The 20,806-nt window shown below is 37.4% G+C and overlaps 1 long non-coding RNA gene across 2 annotated transcripts in view; it reads left to right on the top strand.

Annotated features, from left to right (window-relative positions):
- The window catches only part of LOC125276741, a 69,992-nt gene that overhangs the window by 30,446 nt on the left and 18,740 nt on the right, over nt 1–20,806 (top strand). For both annotated transcript variants that reach the window (XR_007186732.1, XR_007186731.1), the window contains exons 3-6: nt 6,651–6,687; nt 9,119–9,181; nt 9,429–9,520; nt 13,853–14,049. This is a non-coding gene — a long non-coding RNA (uncharacterized LOC125276741). The remainder of the gene's footprint in view (nt 1–6,650; nt 6,688–9,118; nt 9,182–9,428; nt 9,521–13,852; nt 14,050–20,806) is intronic.

The following is a 20,806-nucleotide window of genomic DNA, read 5'->3' as shown; positions in this document are numbered from 1 at the left end:
GTATGGCAGGACTTGATTTTGTCCATGCAGAATTCACCCTTTACCGTGAGTTTGATTGATCTGATCAATCATAACATTGAATCCACCATTTTGTCCGCCAAACAGGAGATTTAGATTAATGTCGGTGGACTTGAACTTGGAAAAATGGTGTTTATTGACATCTTTCTGTGGTTGAAACAACATACCTTCTGATGTTCATTCATGTTTATTTCATGCAATAACTAGGAAGAGACAGATCAGTTTACGTGTTACTTGAACTGAGGTGCTACAATCAGTCAAGACACAATAAAGGCCCACAAAACGGTATTTATTCTTTGAATTTCTTTTTAAAAAATGACAAAATTTGAAAGCTAAGACTTTGTTTCATACCAGAAGTAACCTGCTCTGTCTCGTCTGTCAGCGTGTTGTCAGTGTCCTCTTTGCTTCTCAGTGAATTTTTCATTGCTTGAGAACATGAAGTGAGCCGTGAGAGCGCCATGGTTTGTTGGACGTAGCAACAGTAACTAAGGGGGGGGGGTGGGTCTTTGTGAAGTGTCAACTGTTTGGATGGATGTGGTTTGTTATTGGTCAGTCTCATGTGAGTGACTGGTTGCCCTAGCACCAGTAAAATCATAGACTTTAGATACTTTAGATCACTGCAGCTGCCAAGATGTGCACTGATAAATTATTTATAATAAATACTACAGTATTCCATTAAAAAACAAGAATTGTCCATTTTGATTTCATGCCGACTTTAATAAAGACTCATTTTCAGACTCTTCCTTGCAAAATATTATGTTATGACTTCAAAACACTTTTACCATAGTACATGATTTGTAAAATAATACATTTTGATGCTTGCATCACATACCCAGATCTATATGTTTGGCTTTTCTGATGTAGTAAACTTGTTCGGTAGGTCACCTGGTACAGCACTCAGGTCCTGGTCAAGTCAAACATGAGTCACAAACTCAAAAACTTGTAGAAGCAAGCTAAAATGGAGCAGTTGCTTCAGCAAATGCGATTTTATCTCATGTTTTCTTTTGTTAACACTATTGGGTTTAGGTGGTATGATATTTTCAAATGCAAAGCGCATTAACATTTCAGCACCGCTGACTGGACATTTCATTTCCGAACTGCCACGATACACACAACCAGCAAGTCAAGACACCTTTATTTATATGGCACTTTATACAATACAGATTGTTTAAAAGCAGTTTTACAGTGATAAACAGGAAAATAATGATCACTTATGCAAACAGAATTCAATTCTGCTGTAAAGCATCTTCGAAAAGACAATAGTGTCATTATTCAGTTGAAGTTAGTTCAGTGTTGATTCAGTTAATCAATTATGAAATGAGTTCAATTGAGTCATAAAGCATCTCTGCCCGAAATGTCATCATCCAGCTCAGTTCAAATATCATCCAAAAATTCACATTAATGTTTTTCGGATAACTGAATGCACTTTTAGCATCACTCACCGGAGATTTCATTTCGAACTGCCGCAAAACACTCAAGAAGCAACATAATATCACCTTGCAGAAATGTTGCCAGAGGCACGCTTTTCCAATGAGCCTGGGTTTCTTTTGAATTGTTGGTGTGTTGTGTACATCGTAAGATAGGTTCTTCTCAATTATTACTTCATGTACACTCACTTCAAAACATATGCCCACGTTAGCTTTATTAGCCACAGCTGATGTCGTTCCACAAGCAGCGGGACCACCCGGTTGACATCCGATCAAAGGAGGCTGCGTAGTAACACTGTAAGGGTCCTCTAGGGTCTCTCTCCACACGTTTGCAGGTTTGGGGTTTTATGAACCTGGAACGACTGTACGTTTGCCAGACCCTAAAGACTCCAATCACTGTCAGTAGAAACACATGTGCAGGAAGACGTAATGTGTGACAAAGTGGCTCACACACACGCACTAGACGAGTTAGTGAACATCATGGAGCAGTTTGCTCTGTCTCAGCTCTAGAGAGGAAGTTACACTCACAAACACACATGCATGCCCATTACTCTTAATGTTATTCCACAGAGGACTTAAACCCACAGAAGCACAAACATCCGGGATTAAACACACCACACTGTGTACTTCAGTATATATGTGTATGTAACTGCCACACTGAGACCGGTGTTAAAAGAGAACCCTCATTTGGCCTCAAACTACCTTAAATAAAATAACAATAGTAAAATAAAAGAGTAGAGAATGCAATCTTTTGGGATTACCTTACATTTTGATTTCTACTTGATTCTTGGTTTTTGGCTAATAAATAGTGGTTTCTTTTATTATTAAAAAGTCAGTCTTTTGTGCAAAATAAAAGTTATTGTTTAAATTAGTGATTTTTTTTAAAGGTGCCCTAGAACTTTTTTTTTAAAAGATGTAATATAAGTCTAAGGTGTCCCCTGAATGTGTCTGTGAAGTTTCAGCTCAAAATACCCCATAGATTTTTTTAAATTCATTTTTTTAACTGCCTATTTTGGGGCATAATTAGAAATGAGCCAATTCAGGGTGTATGGCCCTTTAAATCCCATGCTCCATGCCCCAAGAGCTCGAGCTTGCCTTAAACAACATAAAAAAATGTTCAAACAGCTAATATAACCCTCAAAATGGATCTTTACAAAGTGTTCGTCATGCAGCATGTCTAATCGCGTAAGTACAGTGTTTATTTTGATGTTTACATTGATTCTGAATGAGTTTGAGGCTATGCTCCGTGGCTAACGGCTAATGCTACACTGTTGGAGAGATTTATAAAGAATGAAGTTGTGTTTATGCATTATATAGACTGCACATGTTTAAAAATGAAAACAGCGACGGCTCTTGTCTCCGTGAATACAGTAAGAAACGGTGGTAACTTTAACCACATTTAACAGTACATTAGCAACATGCTAACGAAACATTTAGAAAGACAATTTACAAATATCACTAAAAATATCATGTTATCATGAATCATGTCAGTTATTATTGCTCCATCTGCCATTTTTCGCTATTGTCCTTGCTTGCTTACCTAGTCTGATGATTCAGCTGTGCACATCCAGATGTTAATACTGGCTGCCCTTGTGTAATGCTTGAACATGAGCTGGCATATGCAAATATTGGGGGCGTACATATTAATGATCCTGACTGTTACGTAACAGTCGGTGTTATGTTGAGAGTCGCCTGTTCTTCTGAGGTCTTTTAAACAAATGAGATTTATATAAGAAGGAGGAAACAATGGAGTTTGAGACTCAGTGTATGTCTTTTCCATGTACTGAACTCTTGTTATTTAACTATGCCAAGATAAATTCAATTTTTGAATCTAGGGCACCTTTAAAGAGGGTTTTTCTGATGGCTTTTTACATGGAAAAAGAGAGTTTATTGATAAATATTTTCGGTCTTTCTCTAATCAATTTGTGTGTGTGTGTGTGTGTGTGTGTGTTCAATGTCATGTTCCATCCTCTTAGTCCTCCAGGAAGTGACAATTTTGCAGAGATAACAACACCACACATATTAGCATACAAGAATTATCATGTTTTTATGAGTTGTGTGATGATTTGTGGTATTTGTTGGCTTTTGTCACTCTAAAACATTCCATTCCAGTTAGATAAAATTACATAAATGTGCATGATAATATAAATATTTAAGACATTCTCATGCTTTTTACAATTGTATAAATAGGTTATAATGCATAAAGTTGAGGTGTCTGAACTTTACAAGAGCAATACCCTTTTAAAGAAGTTAAATTACAACACAAGCATATTTAAAAGTATTTTTAATGTTCAAAAGTTACTGCAAATGTCTCATAGGTGACAGATGGGAGCTGAGCACCAGTGTTACATTACTCAAGGTCTGTCACTGGGTACATCACTGGATTTGCCAGTTTGCCAGGCTTCCATGTTAGAGCCATCAAATACACTTGTATTCCATGAGCAGAATGTTATTGGCTTTGTTTTATTAAGTTAGATTTGTACTCATTGTTTGTGCATCTGTACAGCTGACCAACACTGCTGTGCATTTGTTTGAATGCATTTTTTCCCAAGTTAGTTTATAATGTTAGTTTTGTCTTCTATAAACCTGCCCCTAAATGACACGTTAAAACCAAACAAAAACTGTGATTGGTCACTTTGCATTTCCATCAGACAGTGTTTTACTGTCTAAGTGGCTGGACCAAATTTTAAGCTGATAATCAAAAGTCTGGCTAAGTGTGAGTAATTCTAGTAGAATCAAATTGTATCAAATTGAAACAAACGGTTTGATGTAGATCTAAGACTGAAAAAATAAAACCTCTCCATTTTCTAAAAATGGAAGATATGAATGTTATTTTTCAGGCCTCGGAGTGGACACGCACATACATAGTAAACTGTGTGTCAGGACTGGTTTTGGGGGCGCCACCGTGGTGAGACTGGGCTGTAGAAGTGAATAGTGGCCCACTCAGATTCTCTGTATGGGTGGTCTACACCGCCTGGACGTGAGACACAAACTGACAGAGACAAGTCACACAACATGGACACAGATAACCAGATTCTAAATTGGTAGATTTGACACACACACACACACACACACACACACACACACACACACACACACACACAGAAACTGTGTTAATATTTGTGTCTCTCTGATGCGGCTCTGTCGGTGTGTGTTGGGGGTCAGACACTGAGCTGCTTCAGAAACATGGAGAAACCTCAGATATTTTCAGTCTAAATTTCTGGCTTCATTTTTTCCCTTCACAGAAACCGGCGGCAGTCTAAACAGGGATGTGGACAAGTTTCCGAATTTTAAGCTTTGGCCAAAAAAAAGAAAAAAAAAAAGAAAAGACGTTATGTAAATGTTTTCTGAGATTTGTATCAGAGAGACCACAAATGTTACAGATAAAAGAGATGTAAAAATAGTTATTTTTTGTATGAAACACTATGAAGACTTCACCAGGTCACACCAGGTCCTACGATGTAAAGATGAAAAGAGCCTTTCATAAGATAAAACAGAAAAGTGTGTGACTTTCGCTGTAAAAAAGAAAAAGACCCAACTACATTTTTATTTTCAGTTTATGGGACCTTTTGAGTCACAAGGTATAAAGAAACGTTGAATTTACGTTTGTGAAACTACATAAAAACCCATGTTAGAGCAACAGAATTCCTCGAAATGTTGTCCCAACTAGTCAAACACAGTTGTCTGAACAGTTCTTTTCATATTGAACAAAACTGATGAAAAGTTAAGGGTTAGAGTTAGAGTTCCCAGCATGCATTGCAGTAGAGGTGTAACAATTCATCAATATGGACTGATACATCAATCAAATTACTAATGATATGATGTATCGCTGCAACGCGTAATTTTTTAAATGCGTATATATATCGATTGCAGGGTTCTAAATCGATCAAATCGTAATGTGATCTATGTGTACAGCCTTTTAATAACCCAAATATCTTTGCCTTTTACTATGATTGCTTTTTTGAAGTAAAGAAAACATAGTTCACTTCACATATTATGTGTTCTAGACTATTAAGACTATTGTTGAGTGAATCTGAATGCATTATGCTGCCTTGAATTTTCAACTTTTCTCAAATTTTTTCTTGTTTTTGCTAATACAACTCACAAAAATTGCATGTATGTTGTATTTGACCATTATAGCGTTTAGCATTCAAGATTTTCACACTTCCATCAGCTTTTTTTAGAAATTTTTTACTTTTTTCTGTTTTGTTGCTGTGAAGACTTGCCGGGATCTTTAAAAGTCAATGTGAAATGTCCGTAATGCATTTTACATATGGATTTGGACATATTCCTGATTGATACAGGATTTGATTACATCTGACTGATCAAAGTAACCCACTATTGGTTTTTAAACAACCATTTCCTGTCGTTGCAGCTGGTGTATATCTATACTATTGGACTAATTTCCACCAATCAGTCACTTTGTGTATAATTTTTCTAGCGATCCCTTAGATGTGAGTAATGATTATTCAGCTGGAGTGGATGTTTTGATAGGATGACTGAATGCATTGCAAGATTAAGCTGGGGTGTTGCTATGGGGTTGCTAGGATGTTTTGAGTGGTTTACTTTCTCAAAAGAGCTCACTCTGGTCTTTAGATATGGCTCAGGTCCCTCCTTCAATGTAGAAATGGCAAGTAACACATTTTAACAATCTAAAGAACCTTTTTTTGATTTTTTTTTTTTGATTGCATGGATGTAAAATGTTCCATATAATGCTAATAAAGAACCTTTATTTTTAAGATTGTAGCACAAACAAACAGTTCAAATAACCGCTAACCGCTAGTATGAGAAATAGTAATAATGCCTTAACAAAGACTACTGATAACCATCTAAACAAGATTTAGCTTTTTCTGTTCTGATGTTTTCAAGATGTTTTCAAAATAACAGTTTTGCTATCAGTTTTACAACTGTTTCTGCCTCGCTAACGTTTGAGTGTATTGATTAACACCAAGCAGGGACACAGTGTAGACATCTCCACCTGAGCCACTGCAAAGCATTGTGGGTAACCATCTTCTCCATCACCAACCACTCCTGGGCGATCGTTACAGATGCTCAGGTCTAGAGTGAACCCTCTGCTAACACACACATGCGCATCAAACACTCAGTTGTGGTTTACTCGGGCACTTAGTCGTCCTGTGAGCTCCTCTGAGCAGTCATAACTGCCCAACCTGATCTAGTTCTCCATTCCTTCTCTCTCTTTTACAGACTTCCTGTGATCATCAATCAAGAAAACCAAAGAGAAGTGAGTGGGAATCGTGGCCAGAGACCTTAACCTCAAAGATACAGTAATGCAGAAAGGCTCTTTGCTGGATGTCTCAAGTACCAATGGCACTCCTGTATAAAAAGCAATGGCATCAATAATTAAGCACTGATTAGGTTTAATATTTAATGTTGGCGACATGTAATTTACACGTGCAAACCAGAAATCCGGAGCTGCCGACTGAAATAACTCTATTTCTGTATGGATGGAGATGGGAGGGGTGACCTGAAACATCCACATATCTGTGTTCCTGTAATTCTTGCTCCCCTTCATTTTCACATACAGAACATCTTCAAAGATTGAGATTCAAGAGTTTTACTTGCTACTGAACAAATCCTGATTGACTGAAACACCTTTACATTGCTAACAATGAGTTTTTTTCCCCTCAAGTTTTCGAACATGACTGCTTCAAGGCCCTGATATGCATCAAGTGAAATTGAAGTGTATATATATATATATATATATATATATATATATATATATATATATATATAATATATAAAACATTATGACCACTGACAGGTGAAGTGAATAACACTGATTATCTCTTCATCACGGCACCTGTTAGTGGGTGGGATATATTAGGCAGCAAGTGAAGATTTTGTCTTCAAAGTTGATGTGTTAGAAGCAGGAAAATTGGGCAAGAGTAAGGATTTGAGCAAGTTTGACAAGGGCCAAATTGTGATGGCTAGACGACTGGGTCAGAGCATCTCCAAAACTGCAGCTCTTGTGGGGTGTTCCCAGTCTGCAGTGGTCAGCATCTATCAAAAGTGGTCCAAGGAAGGAACAGTGGTGAACCGGCGACAGGGTCATGGGTGGCCAAGGCTCAATGATGCACGTGGGGAGTGAAGGCTGGCCTGTGTGGACCAATCCAACAGACGAGCTCCTGGAGCTCAAATTGCTCAAGAAGTTAATGCTGGTTCTGATAGAAAGGTGTCAGAATACACAGTGCATCGCAGTTTGTTGTGTATGGGGCTGCATAGCCGCAGACCAGTCAGGGTGTCCATGCTGACCCCTGTCCACCACCAAAAGTGCCAACATTGGGCACGTGAGCATCAGAACTGGACCACGGAGCAATGGAAGAAGGTGGCCAAGTCTTATGAATCACGTTTTCTTTTACATCACGTGGATGGCAGGTGCGTGTGCATTGCTTACCTGGGGAGCACATGGCACCAGGATGCACTATGGGAAGTAGGCAAGCCGGCGGAGGCAGTGTGATGCTTTGGGCAATGTTCTGCTGGGAAACCTTGGGTCCTACCATCCATGTGGTTGTTACTTTGACACGTACCACCTACCTAAGCATTGTTGCAGACCATCTACACTCCTTTCATGGAAACAGTATTCCCTGGTGGCTGTGGCCTCTTTCAGCAGGATAATATGCCCTGCCAAAAAGCAAAAATGGTTCAGGAATGGTTTGAGGAGCACAACGATGAGTTTGAGGTGTTGACTTGGCCTCCAAATTCCCCAGATCTCAATCCAATCGAGCATCTGTGGGATGTGCTGAACAGACAAGTCTGATCCATGGAGGCCCCACCTCGCAACTTACAGGACTTAAAGGATCTGCTGCTAACATCTTGGTGCCAGATACCACAGCACACCTTCAGGGGTTTAGTGGAGTCCATGCCTCAACCGGTCAGGGCTGTTTTTGCAGTAAAGGTGGTCATAATGTTATGCCTGATTGGTGTATATACATACATACATACATACTTATATACACAGTTATCAATCGGTCTGAACTTCATTCATGGGATCTGAAAAAGACTTAATTTCTGCTGACAAAAGCAAATGATATGCTTTTAATCAAGTGAATCCATTTGAATCCATTGGAATCTGTGATGACAGGAGATGTCATTACAATTTGCGCACTAGAGGATATGAAGGACTGGAGGATTAACTGACTAGATAGTCAAAATCCTTGTTTTTATTGTGCTAATAAAAGGTACAAAGGATTAGTTTTATTTAAAAAATATCCTGGAATTACTTTAAGTCGATTTTTGATTGTCACATGGCCCTATTGAAGAGGAATGAAATGTATGCTCAAATGCTTTTGAAGTCTCACCAAGGCTGTGAATATTGTGAAATATTATTCCAGTGGAAGGTTTGATCTAGGAAATAGCTTGTACCATCAAACAAAGATACCTAGATGTAAGAGAAGTAAATCAAGCCAAGACCTTTAATAAAAATGGAAGAAGTTACAAAAATAAATTTGTAGAAATAATGCAGATTTAACAGGCTGAGTTTCATTTGTTCTTGTTTTTGTTCCTAGTGCATTTTAGAGTCTTTGAAGTAAATGCATCACATCTGATAGAGTTGGTCTTTGTTGAGCATGACAAGCTGTTAGATGACTATCCATTGGTTGGGACTATCCAGATAGTGAGTTTCACAAATATGAATGTTGTTTTTCGTCTTTCAGTGCAGATGCACAAGGTATGACTTCTGAAACAGCAATGACCTCCAAGAGGCCTTACAGTTGAAGGTAACTTTAAAAATATTACGTTAATGCACAGCATTGCTTTATAGGGATGCACTCTTGTAGTATCAAGATGTTGAATTTGGCAAAGAGCTTGTTCATTTGATATTGGTTCAAGACAAGAAATAAAGACTAAGAAAGCAAGCATTTTTGTCAGGAATACAAGGTAATCAATTATAGTGTAGTTCACTTTCGAATTTTATGCTGTAAAGCTCAGTTGTACTATAAGTAACGTATAATTCATTTGTCACAGGCACAGGACAGTGATTGAAAGACAGATGTTGATGGTAATGGAATTTTTGTGGCCATGTGATTTGTCTTCATGGACACAGACTTTCACCAAAGGTACAGACTAAAACATTGTCCTCATTACTGTGTTGCATTGTCTTCTGTTATGCATTTCTATTGGAAACATTAGCTGTTATACAAGAAACTTAAAAAAAGAAAAGAAAAAAAAAGCTGTTGTTAGATGTTTTTAAGATAAAATGAGCTTTGAAATTATAATGTGACAGAAGAAATATGTGTCTATTTTATTTATTTTCAGTTGATTCTGGTTGATTGCATGCATCGTAATCACATGGCAATATGTTTGGATGTTTGATCACTTTCTTATTTGGTATGTTTTTGTTTTTCTAAGAATGTTCTTTTTTTAAATTAAATGAAACTGATATGGTATTACGAAATCAAGCTGGGTTCTACCATTTAGTTCCATTCATGGAGTACAAATCTATTAAGCTGTGTGGGAATATGTTACAATCACACTAAGTTTGAGATAAAATGCGTTATTTCATGACTAGTCATGCCTAGCAACCAGAAATTTGTTGCCCATTCTCAATGGGAAAGTGCCCAAGCATCATCGCTCGGCGACATTGCCTGTCAACATTGCTCAAATACTTTGAGTGTATCATCACCGTTAGGGCACCCTGGCTACCACACAGCAACGCCTTGGCAATCATCCAGAACACCCGAGCATCAATGCAGCCAACGAAGCCGTTCTATGAAATAATGCATGACTAATTCATGAGAATCAATGAAGTACAGAGACTTGATTACTTCAGAATTTAGAATTCTATTGGGTTGCTTCAAGAAATGAAGTTGTCAAGAGTTTCGGTCAAACATAGTCCATGTGTTGCTGTATTTATGATTTTAATCTGCAAATCAGGAAGATTTGACCTTCCATTTCAATTTCCTCTTGTTATTTAATCTAATTTAATGCTCCAAAATCTCGATCACCAATCATAGTCACCAAACCATAACATGATGCTACGTATAACTAAACAAGATGTTGAAACGGTCGAGTTGCTTCCTTAAATAAGAAAAGATGAGTGGAAAAGACAGGAATTAATAAAGTGTTCTCTGTATTATTTGCGGGCGGACGCAATAACAGCCTCTAATTATGGCAAGATGGCCTCAAATATCAAACCTTCCTGAGATTTCTATAAAACTCTTTCCACAAAAACTTTAATTTCTGCACAATATTTTTGTTATGTCTTTAATTTGCGTGACATTTCGGAATTAGATTTTGAGGGAGAGAATTAAATCTGAGCAAATGAACAGAAAAACTCGTAGTGCTTTTAAGTCTGCAAAATCAAATTAAACAAAGAATTTAATTCAAAACGGTATGTCAAAACATATCCAACTAGATTTAGTGGTTCTTTCTTGTCTGTGCAAAACTGTTGCTACTCCAGTCTATATCCAAATGAATAAAGCACATTTTTCACCTGATTAGTACAGCAGTCTAAAATTGTTAGTGTTTTACAGGCAGACACTAGGGGGCGCTATTGAGTCTGGCTTCATACAGCTGCCAGTATATTTCAGTCACTCCATTCAGTGTCCTGGCAGAACTGCGGAGAGCTCGATACCACCGACAGAGGCCCTGAGGTTTCTTCATGGCATTATGTAAGTGCTGGTGTGCCTAGTTCAGCCATCATGGATGACTTCCTTACAACGACTGGCACTTTTCCACACGCAATTTTACAGAAAGGATTCCCACCTCTAAATCAGTAGTGTAAGGACTGAAAGTTGGTGTGCAAAGAAAATGAAAGGGAAGAACCGTGAACTGTAAAGAGTGAGACAGGAGGGGAGAGCTGTTGTAGAAGTTGTGGCTTAATTGGTGATGGGCACTGCTTCAAGTTTCTCTCTTGTGCTCCACCCCAAAAGCCACTTTTATGGTGCTGTTTACTAGCTGAAGCTTCCAGAGATCTTTATCACAAAGTCTTTGATAGGCCAGATTTCTTCCACAGTCCTTATGCTGCTGGATCAGAGCACTAGACCACAAGAGACGGGAAACCAACAGCGCTTACAGGACAGAACAACACTTCACTTGTGTGTTAATATATGTGCTGAAGTCAGTGCGGATATGCTCTACAGGCAATTAATGATGGGTAAATGGTCAGGGCATTACCTAAAGCCAGTGAATAAGTATTTAAATTGCAAAAAAACATATATTTTAGCATTTCAATAGAACACACAGGGACTAGGGCTGCTGATAGTTACGCTACTATTCAAAAGTTTGGCGTCTGTACAGGTTTTTTTTTTAATGAAATGATTACTTTGTTTAGCAAGGATGCATTAAATTGATCAAAAGTGGCAGTAAAGACATTTATAACATTATAAAAGATTTTCAGATAAATGCCGTTCTTTTGAAATTTTTATTCATCAAAGAATCTTGAAAAAAGTATCACGTTTCCACAAAAATGTTAAGCAGCACAACTGTTTTCAATAGAAAAGTTTCTTAAGCAGCAAATCAGCATATTAGAATGATTTCTGAAGGATCATGTGACACTGAAGACTGGCGTAATGATGCTGAAAATTCAGCTTTGCATAAATTGAAAACATTTATTTTAAACCGTAATAATATTTTACAATATTACTGTTTTTACTGTATTTTTGATCAAATAAATAAAATATTTTTGATAAAAAAGTGCGCTTTCAAAAATGTTTAAACATTTTACAGACCCCTTATTTATTTCAAATATTTGTTATATTTTACTAGTGATATAAAATTCAGAAACATTGCACCATAATAAACAATTATAGCTCATTTAGACCAAAATCTAAGACAGCATGGCACGTATCATTTGCAGAAAATTGAGAGAAATGTAAATTATAAATACAGTCCTATAGGTTATAACGTTGTTTGTTTATATTTAGTATACTTACACTTTTATTCAGTACCATATAGCATCAAAAATAGTTTAGTCTTATTAAAATTGATTGTTTTACCCAATATTGGTGCATAAAAAGATTGTGGAATACTTCAAAAACAATGTTCCTCAACGTCAAATTGCAAAGGCTTTGCATCATCTACAGTGCATAACATCATCAAAAGATTCAGAGAAACTGGAGAAATCTCTGCGCGTAAAGGACAAGGCCGAAGACCTTTATTGGATGCCCGTGGTCTTCGGACGACACTGCATCACTCATCGGCATTATTGTGTCAATGACATTACCAAATGGGCTCAGGAATACTTCCAGAAACCACTGTCGGTAAGCACAATCCGCCGTGCCATCTGCAGATGCCAACTAAAGCTCTATCATGCAAAAAGGAAGCCATACTGTATGTGAACATGGACCAGAAGCGCCGCCGTGTTCTGTGGGCCAAGGCTCATTTAAAATGGACTGTTTCAAAGTGGAAAAGTGTTCTATGGTCGAATCCAAATTTGACATCTATTTCAGGGAAGGCCTTGTGTATTTCAGCAGGACAATGCAAAACCACATACTGCAGCGATTACAACAGCATTGCTTTGTCGTAGAAGAGTCCTGGTGCTGAATTGGCCTGCCTGCAGTCCAGATCTTTCACCTACAGAGAAAATTTGGCGCATCATTAAATGAAAGACGACCACAAACTCTTCAGCAGCTGGAAACCTATATCAGGCAAGAATGGGACCAAATTCCAACACCAAAACTCCAGAAACTCATAACCTTGATACTAAGACATCTTGTTTTGAAAAGAAGAGGAGATGCTACACCATGGTAAACATGCTCCTGTCCCAACTATTTTGAGACATGTAACAGGCATCAAATTTGAATTGAACTCATTTTGTGCATAAAACTGTAAAATGTCTGAGTTTAAACATTTATGTTGTCTATGTTCTATCGTGAATAAATTCTCATGTGATTTGAAAGTTTTTTAGTTTTCATTTTATTCAAATTTAAAAAACGCCCCAACAGGAGGTAGATCTCATCCCACTTCCACCTGGAAAATGTCTACTGTAGAAATTACAGCCGCTTCCCCTGAACTTCATTCCAAGCCAAAGCATCAGTGTCCTCCACATTCACAACAAATAAACAATAGCATCTCTCCTATGTAAACTCACTGAGAAAATCTGTGCCAGGACTGACCAGAGCGGATCCTCTAATTACACTGTGTTCGGTGGACGTTGTTCAATCAAACCGTCATGACCGAGAGGAACAATAGCAGCAGCACTTTTAGTTTATGAAGAGCCAAGGGGGCCAAACCAATCTGGCACTTTTATCAGCATTAACTTCCTACTTTATCACATGACCAGGATCAACAGGAAGTCAGTTCTGCACTTCCGAAAAAAGCGTATGGCAAGTGATTGAAGGTTTTCTGAGGATATAGCTTTGGTTTGAATGATAGGTTTTCCAGAAGATTATAGGTTTGGAATCGCCTCAGTGTTGTCGCTAAGAGTGAACTGCTTCTTTCTTTGACAGAAATGGTCTGTGGAGGGGAAAGGAGAGGTGAAAACCCAAAGTGACAAGGAATGTGAAAAAGAGGGAAGGAAAGCTTGTAATTCCTGTCGGGTTTCACACGGCCCAAAAACGGAGACAAAGGTGGTCTGTGGAAGCTTGCGCGGTGACCCTGTGATTTGAAGATCATTTACATAATGGTGTAGACGTTTGGAAGAAAGGTGAAATTTTAAACTTCCATTATAACACAAATAATGAAACCAAGCCTGGTAATTATTGCCTTCCCCACCCATCGAGTGCTGTATAGTTGGAGATAAAAACATGTTTTCTTAAGATGAAAAAACTTTCTTTAGCAGCTGATTTTCCTTCAGTATTTAGGAGGTTGAGAAACCTCACATACTGTGCTTACAGAGTACGTTTACACTCATGTAAAGCATCAGGGCTTGTGGAGACATTAGAGGCCCAGACTAGAAGATCTGTGGTCTACCTCTTTCCCTCTGTCTTTCTCTCTGTTTACGTTCCTTCTTCCCCTTCATGTTCTATCACTCTTAGTCTCTCTGCGGTGTTTCCATGTCAGATTTTCCCTGGCTTTCCCTTTCTGCTGCATATGTGGTTGCTGCTGCTATTATGAACACTGAAATACACTACTGTTCAAAAGTTTGGGGTCAGTAAGATAAATAGTGCTTTTATTCAGTAAGGATGTATATTATATTTTTACAAGAAATATCTGTTTCTAATAAATGCAGTTCGTTTGTACTTGTGTTCATTAAAGAACCCTGAAAAAATGGATCACTGTTCTGCAAAAATATTAAGCAGCACAACCGTTTTCAATATTGATAATAATAAGAAATGCTTCCTGAGCAGCAAATCAGCATATTAGAATGATTTCTGAAGGATCATGTGACACTGAAGACTGGAGTAATGATGCTGAAAATTACATAAATAAATTATATTTTAAAATATATTAAAATAGAAAACAGTTAATTGAAATTGTAATAATATTTCAAAATATTTTACTGTATTTTTGTTCAAATAAATGCACTTTTCTACAAAAACATAAAAAAAAACTTCCCGACCCCTAACTTTTTAACAGCAATTTTTTTTTTTTTGAGTATGCTAAACTTAATTTACTCTGTTTATCCAATTGATTTGTCCAATGTATTCAAATTGACAAAAAAAAATAAAAATAAAGTTGTATCAACTTTTGGAAGTAAAAATGCAAATTTAAGCTCTCAGCACAGGAGACATGACTTGACAGATAACAGTTTGCTCTTAAGATGACTTGATTGACAGCAGCAGCCCGTGAGTTAGCATGTGAGTACCTGTGAAGGTCAAAGTTCAAGCATTTTTATATTACTGGATGTGACAGTACAAATGACCTAGTGAGTGCCAACATTACACACACTGTTTCTATTCTGGTTTGCAAGTATTGCTGGCGATATCCAGTATTCACTATATATTTCTGAAGATTTTGTTGATGAAGTTAAGTTAAACAACATGATAAATATTAAGATGATTTAGTACTTAATCAGTACTCAAAAAGGTCAAAAATATCTCTGCGTGGCATTTTTCATATACTAAAATATGTTTGTCTCTCCTCTTTCTCTGTTCACCTTCATCTGTCTCTTCTGAAATGCAAGAATAATACCCAACGTTTAAAGACCAGATCTAAATCTGAACCGTATATAATTTTATAATTCTTCACAAAAAAGAAAGCGTCTTTCCCTCTGTGCACATACACATCTGGAGAGAATTGCCCGGCGTTTGTTCTCCTCTCTTGTGTTATTGGCAGAGATCTGACCAGAGCGTGCTCTCATATTCCCAGTGTAACACTTTAGAATGGAAATATTTAACTTACGACCCACCCTGTATAAACAGCTTCTTCTCTCCGCAATACTCCTGCCCACGACCGGACAGCACGCGGGACAGTGCTGCCAGATCCTGGTGGTCTGCTCCAGTCTGATTGGGGAATGGGACTCTTGCATGCAGATGCGATTGGCTTTATGTTTCAGGGAATCTGGGTGCACAGGTTTACTTGAAGTACCCCTGAGATTATACGTTAATATTGCAATAATTCAATGACACATTCACATGTTCATGGTTCTCTGTTTTCAGTTAATAGTTGCATGACTAGCTAGTAAATAGATACGTATTTAATCTTTTAAATATTTGAGATATATAAACACCGGATCATAAGCTGTGCATTGAACACAGTGTTGTGCTTCAGTGTTCACCCTGTGTCAAATCTTCAAACATTTTCAAATCATTTAAATTCACTGCAAAAGTCAGGCTCTGAGAGACTTTCGTAACATGATAATTGTTTGTTGATCATAAAAGGCTTCTGAACAATACAGTATCTTGACCACCTCATATGGCTGTCAGATTTTATCCATGACATAAACTCTGTCATTTGGCCTCTTTTTGACCTCTGTCCACTATTTTAAACCGATAGGCGTCTCTCATTTCTCTAGCAGCTTGGCAGAGCCCTATGTCCGACCGCAAGACCATAAGGAAACCGCCACTCACCAATACAAGCACAAAAGCAGGGGTCGCGACTGGTCACCCGTCCAGACGGACCTGACGTCCAGCTCGTACGCTCCCACATCCCTGCACAGCTGGGCCCATTTCCCTGGAAGCTTGACCTTTGACCCCTGCCCTTGAACTTGAGCCTGGCCTCATTTTCTGAGCGCGGTCTGACCGCCGCGTGACCCTGCAGATGACCCTCTCTAGTTTTAGGAAAGGGTGTAGTGGTAATGGCATTGATTAGGAGGGTCTGGTGCCAATATATTTTCTCTCTGAAGCCGTTTTGATAGATGAGGTCTCGTCTAAATAGATGAGCATCTGACTGAAGAGGCAGGTGTGACGTGAAGTTAATGTTTCTAAAGTGATGCGGACGTGGTGGAGAGATGCTACCGTTTGACCTTGGGATCACAGACGTTGCTCTCCCTTCTCATTTTCCCCATTTCCTCCGAGAAGTGCTTGTCTTTTGTAGTCTGGGAGAGCGCAAACACCAGAACCACAGTCAGCCATTAATTAAAACGTAGCTGTTGTCATTGAAGCACATGATGACTTTGACCCCCATCTTGTGTTTGAAATGTTAGAAATTCTAGTGTGTCAGTGTCAAGAGTGCCTCATTTTAGTTGAATGTTTATACTTCTTTTTCATGATAGCATACTTCAACATTTTTACATTACTATTTTACATTTTGTTTTTACATTACTAATATAAAAAAGAAACAATTATTTGTTCACAATTTTTTATTTGCAGTGTGTTCAGCTGGGATTAAATTAATATTTTGAATAACAATCTGAAAGTTTACCACTTTTTGTGGTAAAACAGGGTTTAAGTTTCAATGAAATCTGTCTACTGGGCCTTGATTAGGTCAATAATAAAAAAAAAAATAGTAAAAAAATGGAAATTAAAAAAATTAAATGGTTAATTTAAATTATTTTAAAAAAATTTATTTTAGTTTATACGGAGCCCCGTACATGAAATGCAAGAAAAAAATTAAATCGTGTGCACGATTTACTAAAACATGCGCACGATTTACCATTCCGTTCCCTCGATTTATAAATCATGCGCATCATTTATAAATCGAGGGAATGAAATAGCAAATCGTGTGCATGTTTTAGTAAATCGAGGGAACAAATTAATAAATTACGGAAGAGGATTAGGGCCAAGCAATAATAAAAAAATAAAACCATCTTGAGATTAAAGTTTTTAAATTTCGAGAAAAAACTCGTTAAATTTCGAGAAAAAAGTCGAAATAAAATGTTGAGAATAAACTCGTTAAATTATGAGAAAAAACTCATTAAATTTCGAGAAAAAAGTCGAAATAAAATGTTGAGAATAAACTCATTAAATTACAAGAAAAAAGTCGAGATAAAATGTTGAGAATAAAGTCATTAAATTACGAGAAAAAAAGTTGTTAAATTACGAGAACAAATTCGTTAAATTATGAGAAAAATGTCGTTAAATTTCGAGAAAAAAGTCGAGATAAAATGTTGAGAATAAAGTCATTAAATTACGAGAAAAAAGTCGTTAAATTACGAGAACAAACTCGTTAAATTTTGAGAAAAAAGTCGAGATAAAATGTTGAGAATAAAGTCATTAAATTACGAGAATAAACTCATTAAATTACGAGAAAAAAGTCATTAAATTATGAGAACAAATTTGTTAAATTACGAGAATTCGTTAATTTAATGACTTTATTCTCAACATTTTATCTCAACTTTTTTCTCGAAATTTAACGACATTTTTCTCATAATTTAATGAATTTGTTCTCGTAATTTAACAAGTTTTTTCTTGAAATTTAACAACTTTAATCTCGAGATGGTTTTATTTTTTATTATTGCTTGGCCCTAATCCTCTTCCGTAGTAAATTGTGCGCACAATTTAGCCTACTACTTTTTTCCTGCATGTCATGTCTGGGGCTCCGTAATTTAATTTAATAATTTAAATTAATTTAATTTAATTTAATTTAATTTAATTTAGTTTTATTTTTTATTTTATTTTTTATTTCATTTATTTATTTATTTTTTAATGGAATTTTGGTGCCCCAAAGTAAATCTAAACAGAACTTTCATTTTGAAAATACCATGCATCAGTCTGACGGAGATCACTGAAACGGGTGTTGGCAAGATGGCCAAAATGGCAGAGCCTGGCAAACTGGTAAAGTGTATTAAAGGGTTAGCTCACTCAAAAATAAAAATTCTGTCATTAATTACTCACCCTCATGTCATTCCAAACACTTCAAAGACCTTTGTTCATCTTCGGAACACAAATTAAGATATTTTCGATGAAATCCGAGAGCTTTCTGACCTCCCTATAGACGGCAACGTCATAACCAATTTCAAGGCCCAGAAAGGAAGTAAAGACATCATTAAAATAGTCCACGTGACTACAGTGGTTCAACATTAATGTTATGAAACGACAAGAATATTTTTTTGTGCACAAAAACACAATAACTTTATTCGACAATTTCTTCTCTTCCCTGTGAGTCTCCTACACTATTTACGTTGTAGACACAGTGCAGTGGTTCCAAGTTCTACGTCAGAACGCTGGCTCAGTATAGAGAGGTCAGAAAGCTTTTGGATTTCATCAAAAATATCTTAATTTGTGTTTCGAAGATGAACAAAGGGGTTTGCAATGACATTAGGGTGAGTAATTAATGACATAAATTTCATTTTGGGGTGAACTAACCCTTTAAAATTTTAATATGATTGAGATTTGTCTGTAAATTTACCCCCAGTTTTTCATGAGGAGTATTAGTCGATGTACAAACAGCATTCGGCCAGTGTTTATGAGGGTCTCTACAGGGACAACAGGGAAAAATAAATCCAACTGTCCATTCAGGCGTCGCACTAAACGACAGGCTATAATGGGAAATGAAGTGTTCAGTGAGTGCTTATGATATGGGACCCTACAGAACACTACAGAAACATCACACTCTTTGTGCATTAATATTTCAAAAATCACATGTACACAAGCACACAACACGCTTTCTCACACAATGATGTTGGTGGATATCGAAGAAGGGCATGGGTGCTGAATAGTGATATGTACAACTGGAGAACAGGTGTCTCATGTCTTATAGTTGCTATTATATTGTTTTAAGCATGACTGGAGAGCAGTACTGACCAGTCAGAACCAAGAACTGGAACTATCAGTTTTATTATCCTAATTACTAATAAAGATAAAAGAACCTACAAACAAAGAATTCTACAATACAAGTAATTTATCATAAGGACACCGTAACACGAGAAGAGCGGAAAAACAAAGTTCCAGAATTGGCAAGAACAGCACAAGCCTGGACAGAGATGTAGCGTCTCACTTTGGCAGGTTGTTAGTGTGGATTAAAGAGTTCAGTGATAAATGTGTGAAATCTTTTCACAGTTATCCCTTCACTGTTTCTGGATTTTCCATCATACTCCAGTCATCTCTGGTTTAATTTCTGATACCCAGAGTGAGCGGCACCGACTCGTACCCTCTGCCAGAGCTACAGCTGGTTCGTATCGACAGTGTAATCACCTCCAGAAGCTGTTTTACTCGAGATTTAACAGTTCTAACGTATTTTTCACATCTCTGACATGTATGCCCTCACCAACAGAAAAAAAGCCCGTGCTTTTGATCAAATTTACACCACATGCATCTCAGAGAAGATGAGTTTGGGGTTGTGGAAGTGCATTTTATCCCTGTTTTGATCAGGCAGTCTCTTTTCTTGTGATCCAAAGGTTCTTGTGTATGTGCTGTGGGTTTGTTCCAGAGTTTTGTGGTGAGGTTACACCAGAAAAATGGGTCTTTCTGGATCTTCTGCTGCATCTGTGTCAGTGACAGAAGAGGGATGAGCAACAGGCTTGGAGAACATTCATCTACTGCTGAGCAGAATCACCACATGGACATGTTTAGTGGCTATGGACAATAGTTAAGCCACAAATCTCTTTCTCTCTCTCTCTCTCTCTCTCTCTCTCCTCTGTGTCTATCTACACACAAACTGATCCATATGGAAAGATTTCTGCTGAAGTTTGTACCAGCATGTTGGTGTCATACTGCAAACCTTCTCTGTTTGAAAAAAAAAAAAAAAAAAAAAGGCAATCAATGCCTCATATCAACTATCTCATTGCTGAGACAGGCTAAATGAACCATTGGCATTTAGAGGATGGCGCTTGCAATCAAGACCCGAACCAGTTTCTGACAAAGCACAACCACTGGAAAAAGACTGCAATCAACAGAAGTAAACCTAAAGCCCTGTGACTGTCCATATCAGTGGAAACACTGGAGAACAATGGCTGTAATGAAGCCAGAGAGATCAGGTCCAGACAAATGTTCCTGAACATCAGACGAGCTGTTCAAAAATAAATCTGCTTCTTAAAGGATCTGTGACGGGAGTTGATTTCTCTTTGGCATCTTTGCAAGTCTCAGTTTGGTCCAGAGCTACATTAGATACTCTCTCCTCTCCTCACTTCTCCTCTCCTTCTC

Source organism: Megalobrama amblycephala, linkage group LG10, assembly GCF_018812025.1.
Source record: "Megalobrama amblycephala isolate DHTTF-2021 linkage group LG10, ASM1881202v1, whole genome shotgun sequence".
Lineage (NCBI taxonomy): Eukaryota > Metazoa > Chordata > Actinopteri > Cypriniformes > Xenocyprididae > Megalobrama > Megalobrama amblycephala.
Note: the sequence above shows the minus strand (reverse complement) of the source record. Positions and strands in the feature narration are given on the sequence as shown.